This window comes from Pelophylax lessonae, assembly GCF_965119305.1.
Source record: "Pelophylax lessonae genome assembly, chromosome: 11".
Lineage (NCBI taxonomy): Eukaryota > Metazoa > Chordata > Amphibia > Anura > Ranidae > Pelophylax > Pelophylax lessonae.
Window position 1 is genome coordinate 20451032 of NC_138778.1, and position 10890 is coordinate 20461921.

Sequence of the window (10890 nt, forward strand, 5' to 3'; positions counted from 1 at the left end):
TTGTCTTTGTACTCCTTGCCTGGTTACCGCCACTCACGCTTGACACTATCTGAACCAAATAGGGTTATCTTGGTGTCATCAGACTACAGGATATGGTTCCAGTAATCCATGTCCTTAGTCTGCTTGTTTTCAGAAAACTGTTTGCAGGCTTTTTTGTGCATCAACTTTAGAAGAGGCTTCCTTCTGGGTCGACAGCCATGCAGACCAATTTGATGCAGTGTGCGGCGTATTGTCTGAGCATTGACTGAGTGACTCCCCACCCCTTCAACCTCTGCAGCAATGCTGGAAGCACTCATACGTCTATTTCCCAAAGACAACCTCTGGATATGATGCTTAGCATAAGCACTTAACTGCTTTGGTCCACCATGGCGAGGAGGCCTGTTCTGAGTGGAACCTGTACTGTTAAACCGCTGTATGGTCTAGGCCACCATGTTGCAGCTCAGTTTCAGGGTCTTGGCAATCTTCTTATAGCCTAGGCCATCTTTATGTAGAGCAACATTTTTTTTTTTTAAGATCCTCAGAGAGTTCTTTGCCATGAGGTGCCATGTTGAACTTCCAGTGACCAGTATGAGAGAGTGAGAGCGATAACACCAAATTTAACACACCTGCTCCCCATTCACACCTGAGACCTTGTAACACTAATGAGTCACATGACACCGGAGAGGAAAAATGGCTAAATGGGCCCAATTTGGACATTTTCACTTAGGGGTATACTCACTTTTGTTGCCAGCAGTTTAGACATTAATGGCTGTATGTTGAGTTATTTTGAGGGGACAGCAAATTTACACTGTTATACAAGCTGTACACTCACTACTTTACATTGTAGCAAAGTGTCATTTCTTCAGTGTTGTCACATGAAAAGATATAATGAAATATTTACAAAATTATGAGGGGTGTACTCGCTTTTGTGAGATTCTGTATATAGTATATACACAGTATAACGATAGTAATATAGTAGAGCAAACACAGCCAAATTGAAAAGCCACAAACAAATAAGAAGTCAGCATGTACGATCGTTTTAAAAATAAAGGTTTTCCTTGCTCATGTTAAAAAAAAAAAAAAAATGCATATAAACTATATAAATATATTGAACAGTAGCTTAACAACACGCAGAGAGTCATTGGATTAGGGGCCTCTGGGAAATTTTAAAATGCTTTTTAATAGCCCTGGCGCTTAATAATTTTGTCCAGCTCCTATTTTAACAATACTCTTTAGAGCCGTGAACCGTGCCGTTTGCGGCGATGGTAGAACTTCCCAGCTGTCCTCTGCCTCCCTCAAATAAATTTGGTTGGCTGGAAACAGGGCCTGGAACACAATAAAGCTTCCATAAGGGCCCAGTTTACAAGGCCATAGCGGCCGGGCGGGAGAACGGGCCAGCCCCGTACCAGCTCGGGGAGCGAGACATTTGTGATAATGAAACACATGGAAAGTGTAGAGTGAGCAACATTAACCATGAAAATATAAATAAAATAAAGGCAATCATCTTAGACGGGGCCCGTTCTCATAATGATTTGTTTTTATGGTAACATAAAACTTTGCCGTTCCCACCTCCCTGGAAAAATAAAAAAAAAATTGTCCATTTTAACAAGGTGCCCAGATGTAATTGTAGTTCTCTCTAAACCATTTACGAGGGTGTAATGCACAGCAATATTTCAATAAGAAGGGTCAGGAGTCTCTTTTTTTTTTTTTGCATGTTCTCTGCAAAGTGTAACTAGACAGAGAGAGAGGAGAGAGAAAGGCAGAAAAAGCAGCAGAGAGAGAGGTCGGAAGAGAGAGGAGTGAGAGATGGAGAGAGAGAGAGACAGAGAGATGGAGGGAGGGGGTGAGAGAGAGAAGAGAGAGGGGAGGGAGAGAGAGATAGAGGGGGGGGGGGAGAGAGGGAGAGGAGAGAGAGAGATGGAGGGAGGGGGACAGAGAGAGAAGAGAGAGGGGAGAGAGAGATAAAGGGAGGGAGAGAGAGAGAGAGAGGAGAGAGAGATGGATGGAGGGGGAGAGAGAGAGAGAGAGGGGGGAGAGAGCAAGAGAGAGATGGATAGAGGGGAGAGAGAGAGATGGAGAGAGAGAAGAGAGAGATGGATGGATGGAGGGGAGAGAGAGAGGAGAGAGAAAGATGGAGGGAGAGAGAGAGAGAGAGAGAGATGGATGGATGGATGGATGGATGGAGGGGGAGAGAGAGAGGGGAGAGAGAGATAGAGGGAGAGAGAGAGAGATGGATAGAGGAGAGAGAGAGACATGGAGAGAGAGAGAGAAGAGAGAGATGGATGGATGGAGGGGAGAGAGAGATGGAGAAAGAGAGAAGAGAGAGAAATGGAGGGGGGGGGGGAGAGAGGAGAGAGAGATGGAGGGAGGGGGAGAGAGAGGAGAGAGAAAGATGGAGAAAGGTAGAGAGAGATGAGAGAGAAAGAAAGGGAGAGAGAGAGTGTGAGAGAAATACAGAGTTTCTGAGAGAGGGAGGGAGATTGAAGAAGAGAGAGGGACAGGGGGAGAGGGGAGATAGAGGGGGAAAAGAGGGAAGAGAGAGAGAAGGAAGACAGAGAGGGGGGGGGTTGAGATGGGGAGAGAGAAAAGGATAAATAAGAGAAGGCAGTGGTGTAGCGTGGGGGGTGCAGGGGGGGGGGGGCGGCCGCACTGGCCGCAACATCTGGGGGGGGGGGGGCGCATCCGCAGTGTCACTCTGTATGTCTGACTCTGACATACACAGTTCACACACACACACTGTCTGTGGCTGCCTCTATCTTTGGGCTGGGAGATGTCCAGTGCGGCTGCCCTGTGGCTGAAAATGGTGGGTTGGGGCGTGCTGGACTGTGCCTCACCTGTCCATGTGTGTAGGGTGGGGTGGCGTTGCAAGCCAAGCCCCGCCTATGCCGCCTCTCCTCACTGCTCAGTCAGTTTATCAGCGAGTGAGTCAGCAGCCTGGCGCTGTCACAGAGTGGGTTTTTTTATCACCTGATTAGAGCCAGAGGCTCTAATAGGCTTCAAAAAAGGGTGGACCCGGGGCGCAGAGCAGTGCGCCCCCCGAGCCCACCCATTGTGTGACAATAAAAAATTTGCTATTGTCACAAGAATCCTCCTCCTGATTTGCCGAAAGGCAAACGCATGCCATTGGAGGAGGAGGTGGGAGGACTCGAGGAGACGCGGGAAACTGAGGAGAAGCCGCCGCTGCAGGTAAGTCTCTCTGCATTGAAGGGGGCACGCTGGTCTCTCTGCATTGAAAGGGGCACGCTGGTCTCTCTGCATTGAAAGGGGGAATGGTGATCTCTCTGCATTGCATGGGGGCACTGCACGCTGGTCACTCTGCATTAAATGGGGCACGCTGGTCTCTCTGCATTGAAAGGGGGTACGCTGGTCTCTCTGCATTGAAAGGGGGCACGCTGGTCACTCTGCATTGATGGGGGCACGATGATCTCTCTGCATTGAAGGGGGGCACGCTGGTCATTTTGCATTGAAAGGGGGCATGCTGGTCATTCTGCATTGAAAGGGGGCACGCTGGTCACTCTGCATTGATGGGGGCACAATGATCTCTCTGCATTGAAGGGGGGCACGCTGGTCATTCTGCATTGAAAGGGGGCACACTGGTCATTCCGCATTGAAAGGGGGCACGCTGGTCTCTCTGCATTGAAAGGGGGCACGCTAGTCCCTCTGCATTGATGGGGGCACGATGATCTCTCTGCATTGAAAGGGGGCACACTGGTCATTCTGTATTGAAAGGGGTCACGCTGGTCATTCTGCATTGAAAGGGGGCACGCTATGGTCATTCTGCATTGAAAGGGGGCACGCTATGGTCATTCTGCATTGAAAGGGGGCACGCTGGTCTCTCTGCATTGAAAGGGGGAACGCTGATCTCTCTGCATTGTAGGGGGGCACGCACGCTGGTCACTCTGCATTGAATGGGGCACGCTGGTCTCTTTGCATTGAAAGGGGGCACGCTGGTCTCTCTGCATTGAAAGGGGGCGTGCTGGTCACTCTGCATTGATGGGGGCACAATGATCTCTCTGCATTGAAGGGGGGCACGCTGATCATTCTGCATTGAAAGGGGGCACACTGGTCATTCTGCATTGAAAGGGGCACACTGGTCATTCTGCATTGAAAGGGGGAAACGCTGGTCATTCTGCATTGAAAGGGGGCACGCTGATCATTCTGCATTGAAAGGGGGCATGCTGTGGTCATTCTGCATTGAAAGGGGGCACGCTGGTCTCTCTGCATTGAAAGGGAGCACGCTGGTCTCTCTGCATTGAAAGGGGACACCCTGGTCTCTCTGCATTGAAAGGGGGCACGCTGGTCACTCTGCATTGCAAGGGGGCACACTATACCTTGATTACTGAAGGCCCCTTTCACACTTTTGTGACCTCAAAGCCGGGTTAGGGGGCGCAATTTACTTGCCTTGCCCCAGGTGCTGACAACCCACGCTATGCCACTGAGAGAAGGAGAACAGGAGATAGAGAGAGAGATAGAGGGGGGGGGAGAGAGGGGGAAAGGGAGGAGAGAAAGAGGGGGGGAAGGGAGGAGAGAGGGGGGGAGAGAGAGAGAGGAGAGAGAGAGAAGGGGGAGAGAGGAGAGAGAGATGGAGAGAGAGCAGGGGGACGGAGCTAGGGGAGAGAGATGGAGAGAGGGGGGAGAGTGTAGAGTGGGGAGAGAAATGAGGAGGGAGAGGGGGAGAGAAGGGGGAGAAAGGGGAGAGAGATATAGAGATGGGGAGGGGGAGAGAGTGATGGATAGATAAGAGAAGGAGAACAGAAGAGAGAGAGAGAGACACTGTGGACTTAAAATTGCTCTACATGACCTCACCCCCGATCCGCTTTTAAATCATCCCTTACCCACCATATTTATCCTAGAGCCTGCCCCACTTCCCATACAAACCCATTTGCAAACTCAACTGCTTTTGCAATGCTAAAATGTATTTGGTCCTCCCAATAAAGCTTATTTGAATTTGATTTGGGAAGGAGAAAGGGGAAGGAAGAGCGAAAGATGGAGATAGACATAGAAAGAAACAGAAAGAGAGAGAGAGAGGGAGAGAGAGACAGAGAGAGAAGAGAGAAGAGAGAAGAGAGAAGAGAGAGAAGAGAGAGATAGAGAGAGAGAGAAAAAGAAAGAGTAAAAAAGATTAAAGAAGAAAGAGAGGGATTTGAATTTGAGAAGGAGACAGAGAGAGAAAAGAGAGATACAGACAGATGGAGAAAGAAAAAGAAAGAGGGAGACAGGGGGAAGTAGGAGGGGGAAGGCCGGGTGCCATTCATTTTTTGTTTCTTTGGCGTTAATTAAGAAGTCGGTTTAATTGGAAAAATGTTGCAAGCGTTACAAGTCTAGACTTAAGAAAAATCACATGATGGTGAAAGTGATTAAGTTATTAGAAGCAGGTTTAATCCACTTCAGACTCTGAGGAGGCCAATTGGCCACCCGGCTAGCACACGGCCAATGTTACGATCACTAAGAAGCCCTTGGCATGTACAAACTGACTTACTAATTGCTTACTGAATACTACATATTACACTATATTTAGTGAGCGATACAACTCTTCCATTAGAAATTTTGGAAAAGTTTTGGTGTTGACCAGAGTAGACTAACCTACGACAAACATTTGTTTGTAATAAGTTTGAAGTTTGCTAGACATTTTCCTTCAAGCGGCTAGATATAGTACTCCTCATACATAGTTCTCTGCTGTTTATATACCAGTTATATCAAATGAAAGAAATACTTTGTAAATTGTGTAAAATCCCCCAAATTTAATAAACTATAAAGGGTAAAAACCTTTGCATACAGTTAACACCTAAATATGATGTTGAGCCACTATGATTGAAAGAACTGAAATCCAATAAATGAAGGAGGCGGGCCAGGGTTAGATGATGTTGAACATCCACCAGTTAGAATCAAGCTAACAGGCTGTAAACCACAGGTCAAGTGGACTATGCTCCACTCCACTCCACCCTAACTGACTTTTCTTCTTGGGAAGGGCTTCCATGTTTGGCTCTGTCTGCCACCTTTGAGGCCCTCGCTTCTCAGCCTTATGGCTAAGATCAAGTGTAGTATCTGTTCTTATCAGTTTTCAGGAGGGAGAAAGATGGTGCCTCTTGTTGTGTGGGGGTGCAGGTTAGTATTCACCTGATGTATTAAGGTGGAAATTGTAGGATTCTGGTCTGAGGCACCAGACTTGTCCCCAGTTGATGGCAATGCTCTCCCTAATTTCTAATGGTTTCCTGATTTGAATAAAGGTACATTTTTCTGGCTGGGGGCTGGGAGGCGCAAGGAGCTCCTGGTGATGTGGGGAGCAGCGTCCCTGGGGTGCCGGAGAAACACTTTTGGACTGCACACCATGGGTGTTTCACTGGCACAAGGACATGTCAATTCGTGCTTAACTTGCACTTCACCTTTGGATGTGGCATTCTAGCTAGCCAGGGCAATTTTTATATTGGACCTGAAGGCTGTACTGGCAGGCCGGAGTACTACACACGGCACCTTTTTTGTTGTCGTGTTTTTGTAATGGGCACTTGCACAGCACGTGTGTTTTTTTGTGTTTTTTTTTATCAGGGATAATAGGCCTAACCGGTGTAAACCTAACTTTTATTTTACATTTTTACACATAGATGGCGGATGTAGGTCATCGTCTTCCCAGATGTTGCAGGGAGGTTTTTTGGGCTTTTTGGGTTTTTTGGGCTTTGAGTCTTTAGCCTTTCCCCATCTAATCAGGGATAATAGGACTAAGCAGTGTAAGCCTAACTTTTATTTTGCATTTATGCATGGAGATGGAGTGTGCAGGTCATTGGGGGGGGGGGGGGGCAGGGGGTGGGGGTCTACCCTGATTTTGGGGGGGAGGTTCTGTGGCTTTTGGGTCTATAGCCTCCCCCCATCTAATCAGAGATAATAGGCCTAACCAGTGTAAGCCTAACTTTTATCTTACATTTTTTTTTGGACAGAAATGGAGTGTGCAGGTCATCAGGGAGCCTACCCTGATGTCAGGGGGAGGTTATGTGGCCTTTAGGTCTTTAGCCTCCGCCACCTAGAGTCTAAAGTTCTAGGTGGAATGGCTTTGGCTGGTCCCTAAGGTGTGACCTGTGGGGTCCACCTAGCTTCGGCCAAGGCAGACCATGATGTACCTACCTCTGTCAGGAGTCTTGCAGGTTCAGGGTTAGAGGCCCTGGTGACTCTCTACAGTCTTTACATGTCTTGGATGGCCATGACCTAAGCATCAAAGATGCAACCTCACCTCTTTCAGAGAGGAAGAAAAGAAAGAAGAGCAGGGATTGTAGTACCACCATCTAAAACTGAACCATTTGTTTTGGGTGGGTTGATTATCTTCCAGCAGGAAGGATTGTATACATGAAGAATAGGATTTAGATGTACTGAAGAGGGTGGTTCCAGGCTCCGAATTTTGCAAAGACCACCGAGGATATGTTTAATCCAAGATTTTAATGTACTCTTCAAGCCCTAATCTCTTGTAGACATGAGAACTCATTTCACAGCTTGCATTTGAACGTGTCACCATTAAGACGTGTCACCCACCCCCACCTCCCCATCTCCTTTAAATAACATGCGGCATCAATTAAAGGTTGGAACCTTCCCTCCTGGCCAGAGCTGCCAAAACCAGCGGCATTGCATTGTCTATGTTCCATTGTCGATAGCAGAAAGTGCTACAAATGAATTCTCTTATCTCCACCAGGCCGGAGCTGTAGCTGTGAGTGCAATCCCGAGATGCAGCAGAGGCTTGGTGGGGGTGATTGCGGACATGCGTCAGGGCATTGGAGGTGAATAGTGTTTGTTCAGTCATGGGGGTGTCCAGATGGCAGGATGGCATTGCAGGTCATGGCAAAGGTTTGTAGGAGCTCCGCAGGTCTTATAGGGAACCCATAATGTATTTAAAGGGTACCTGTCATGGGAGAAATGCAAAGACTGCTGATTATCATTTGAAAGTGTTGTACTGCTGGCTGTCCTGTTGAGCCTCCATCTACAGTGCAGAACAAATACTTAAATATACACCAATCAGCCAAAGCTTGTAGGTCCCCCTCTTGCCACTGAAACAACCCCAACTCATTGTGGCATGGATTTCACTAGACCCCTAAAGGTGGTATCTGGCTGTCAGTAGAAGATCCTTTAGGTCCTGTAATTTTTTTTTTCATGGCTTCACATACCCATGAGATACCTATTCATCCTTATACCTGCAGGACAGAGTCTCTTTTTCCCGGGTCTCAGTGTTACCTGTATTACATCAGTCTGATCTATAACTATGTGTAATTCAGAGTTCTTTAGAAATTTTATAAAAAAACCAAACAAACCAACTATTACAACTCTTTCATTTGTGTTATGTGACGTGTCGCTGAATGGGGGAACAGGCAGAAGCATGTGATCATGTTTTTATGAGGATACGTGCAATGCTCATATGCAATTTCATGTGATCAATTGATCAAGTGTTCTACTATAAGTACAATACTTACAGATAATTTGTTAATACATACTTGTACAAACCCGTTCTGATTGATATGTTTATATTCTATTTAAGTGATGCCTCCCACAACCCTGATGAAGGAGAGTGTCACTTTCCGAAACGCGTCGGGTGGAGGAAGTTTCTGCTCTATCATTCATCCCACAGTTGGTGCATCACTAGTTCATTGCACAAAAAAATGTTTTAAACAATGTAAAATGTTTCTATGTATCCTGTGTTGATTTTGTACTTGTCAATCTTTTTGTTAATTTTTAACCAATATATCTAATAAAACATATAGTTTTTAATATATAAATATATTTTTTTCTTACTTGTGCCTTTAAAGTCCAAACCATTAAGGGGAATATTTTCTTTATGTTACACAAGAGATGTGGCACATGCAGAGTTTTACCACCATTAATTCTATTATGTAAGTTAGGAGGTAAGGCCTCCATAGATCGGACTTGTTTTTCCAGTAACATCTCACAGATGCTCAATTGGATTGTAATTTTAAGAATTTGGAGGCCAAGTCAACACCTCAAACTTGTGTTCCTCAAACCATTCTTGACCCATTTTTGCAATGTGGCAGGGTGCATTATCCTGATAAAAGAGACCACTGCCATCAGAGAATAGCATTTACTTGTTGGGGTAGACTTGGTCTCCAACAATGTTTATTAGAGAGATAAATAGAACCATACACTACCGTGGGGTGGTACCACGAGTGTATATATCATGATCGTCCGTGCCACATCCCAAAATCTAAACATATGGAAACTAGAACAACATGGACTTTATAGGCACTGATAATAAAATCATACATTTTTAATAATTGAATATACAAAAATTACAATATATACAAAAACTCATGTCATCATAATGTTAAAATCAGAACAGGATAACAAATACCCTTAGCCAAACCACATGTGTCTAACCCTGTCGGGCCTAAATGTTTAAGGTCCCCCAAAAGTAAACACTGAGGATGTGGTAGCACAGATGATTGAAACAGGGTCCAAGCTCAACATGTTTCGCGCTTCTTCAGGAGACTTCAGACCATTATGCAAACTGTCCATCCGTGGTGGCTGGTGCTCTATGGGCCGGGGGGGGGGCGGCAGACGGAACACACCATACCCCCCCGACCACACCAGCTCCAGCCCGCACTGTCCCCCAGTCCCAGGTTCCCGGTCCCCCACCAGCTCCAGCCCGCACTGTCCCCCACCAGCTCCAGCCCGTACTGTCCCCCACCAGCTCCAGCCTGCACTGTCCCCCGTCCCCACCAGCTCCAGCTCACACTGTCCCGTCCCCCTCCCCCGGGTCGCCGTCTCCCTCACCCTTCCTTCCCCCTCAGTCTCCTCCCTCCTCCTCCCCCGCTCCTTGCCAATAGCATGGCTTTTCCTTTCGGCCAATCGGGAAACGGGTCTCTGCAAAGTAAGCAGAAACTGACCTGTCATCCGCCTGCTCAGCGGGGATCGGTGGATCGATCCCCCACTGAGCCTAACAGAGTCCGCCAGGCACAAAGCCCATGTGAAAGGGGCTGATCTGTGTCAGACATTTGTAAACACAGTCAAAAAGTGCACAGTCCTTAGGATCAGGGTCGGTGCAAGGATTTTTGTTGCCCTAGACAAAACAAAAATTTCTGCCCCCTGGAAAAAATGTTAGTTTTCCTGGCACTGCAGGACCCTGTAGTGCCCCTCTTACTCCCACCCCCCCATCCCAAGTTGCGCTGGTTCAGTCTCTGCCTACTCTCCTCCCCCTGCCGACGTCAGCCGGAGGGGCAGACCTAATGCGCCTGCGCTGCAACGGCTGCGCACGCGCATTAGACCTCCCCATAGGAAAGCATTATTCATTGCTTTCCTATGGGGATTTTGGCGACGCTGGAGGTCCTCATCCTGATTCCGAGTGCAGGATGCCGGTGCTCCCTGCTAATTTGCACCATAGTCAGCTGCCTAGGTCGCCTTACAGGTAGCGCTGGCCCTACTTAGGATGTACATGATTGTGTCATCTCTGAGCTGGCATCTCAGTCCAGGAAGTAGATGGTGACCCTGGATAATGCCTGAGCAAAAATGGTGCCGTCCTGCTGGGGAGAAAAGCAGATGAAAGTATTTACCAAGGGGGAGACCTGTGATCTCTGTAAGAGGGAATAAATACCTGGAAGGGTTACATTGTGGTAAAGCAGGTTCTCTTTACCATTACATAATATAAAAATCTATGCATGCCGAAATCTCCTCCCTTGTCTTATTTTTAGGGTGACCCCAGCGTTGGGCGGAGAGCCGTCACAGCAGAGAGAGGTGCTGAGTGCCGGACTGGCAGGATGTTTAGATGTTGGTCAGAGCATGCAATTAATCGGTTTGCAGCGAACGCAGCGACGGGAGCCAAGCGCATTACAAAAGCCATTAGCCTGACCCCCCTCGTGAGCAGCAGACTGGCAGAATGGTGACATCATAGGCTGACATTAACAGGCTGTCCCCCAGGAGCCCTCCGAG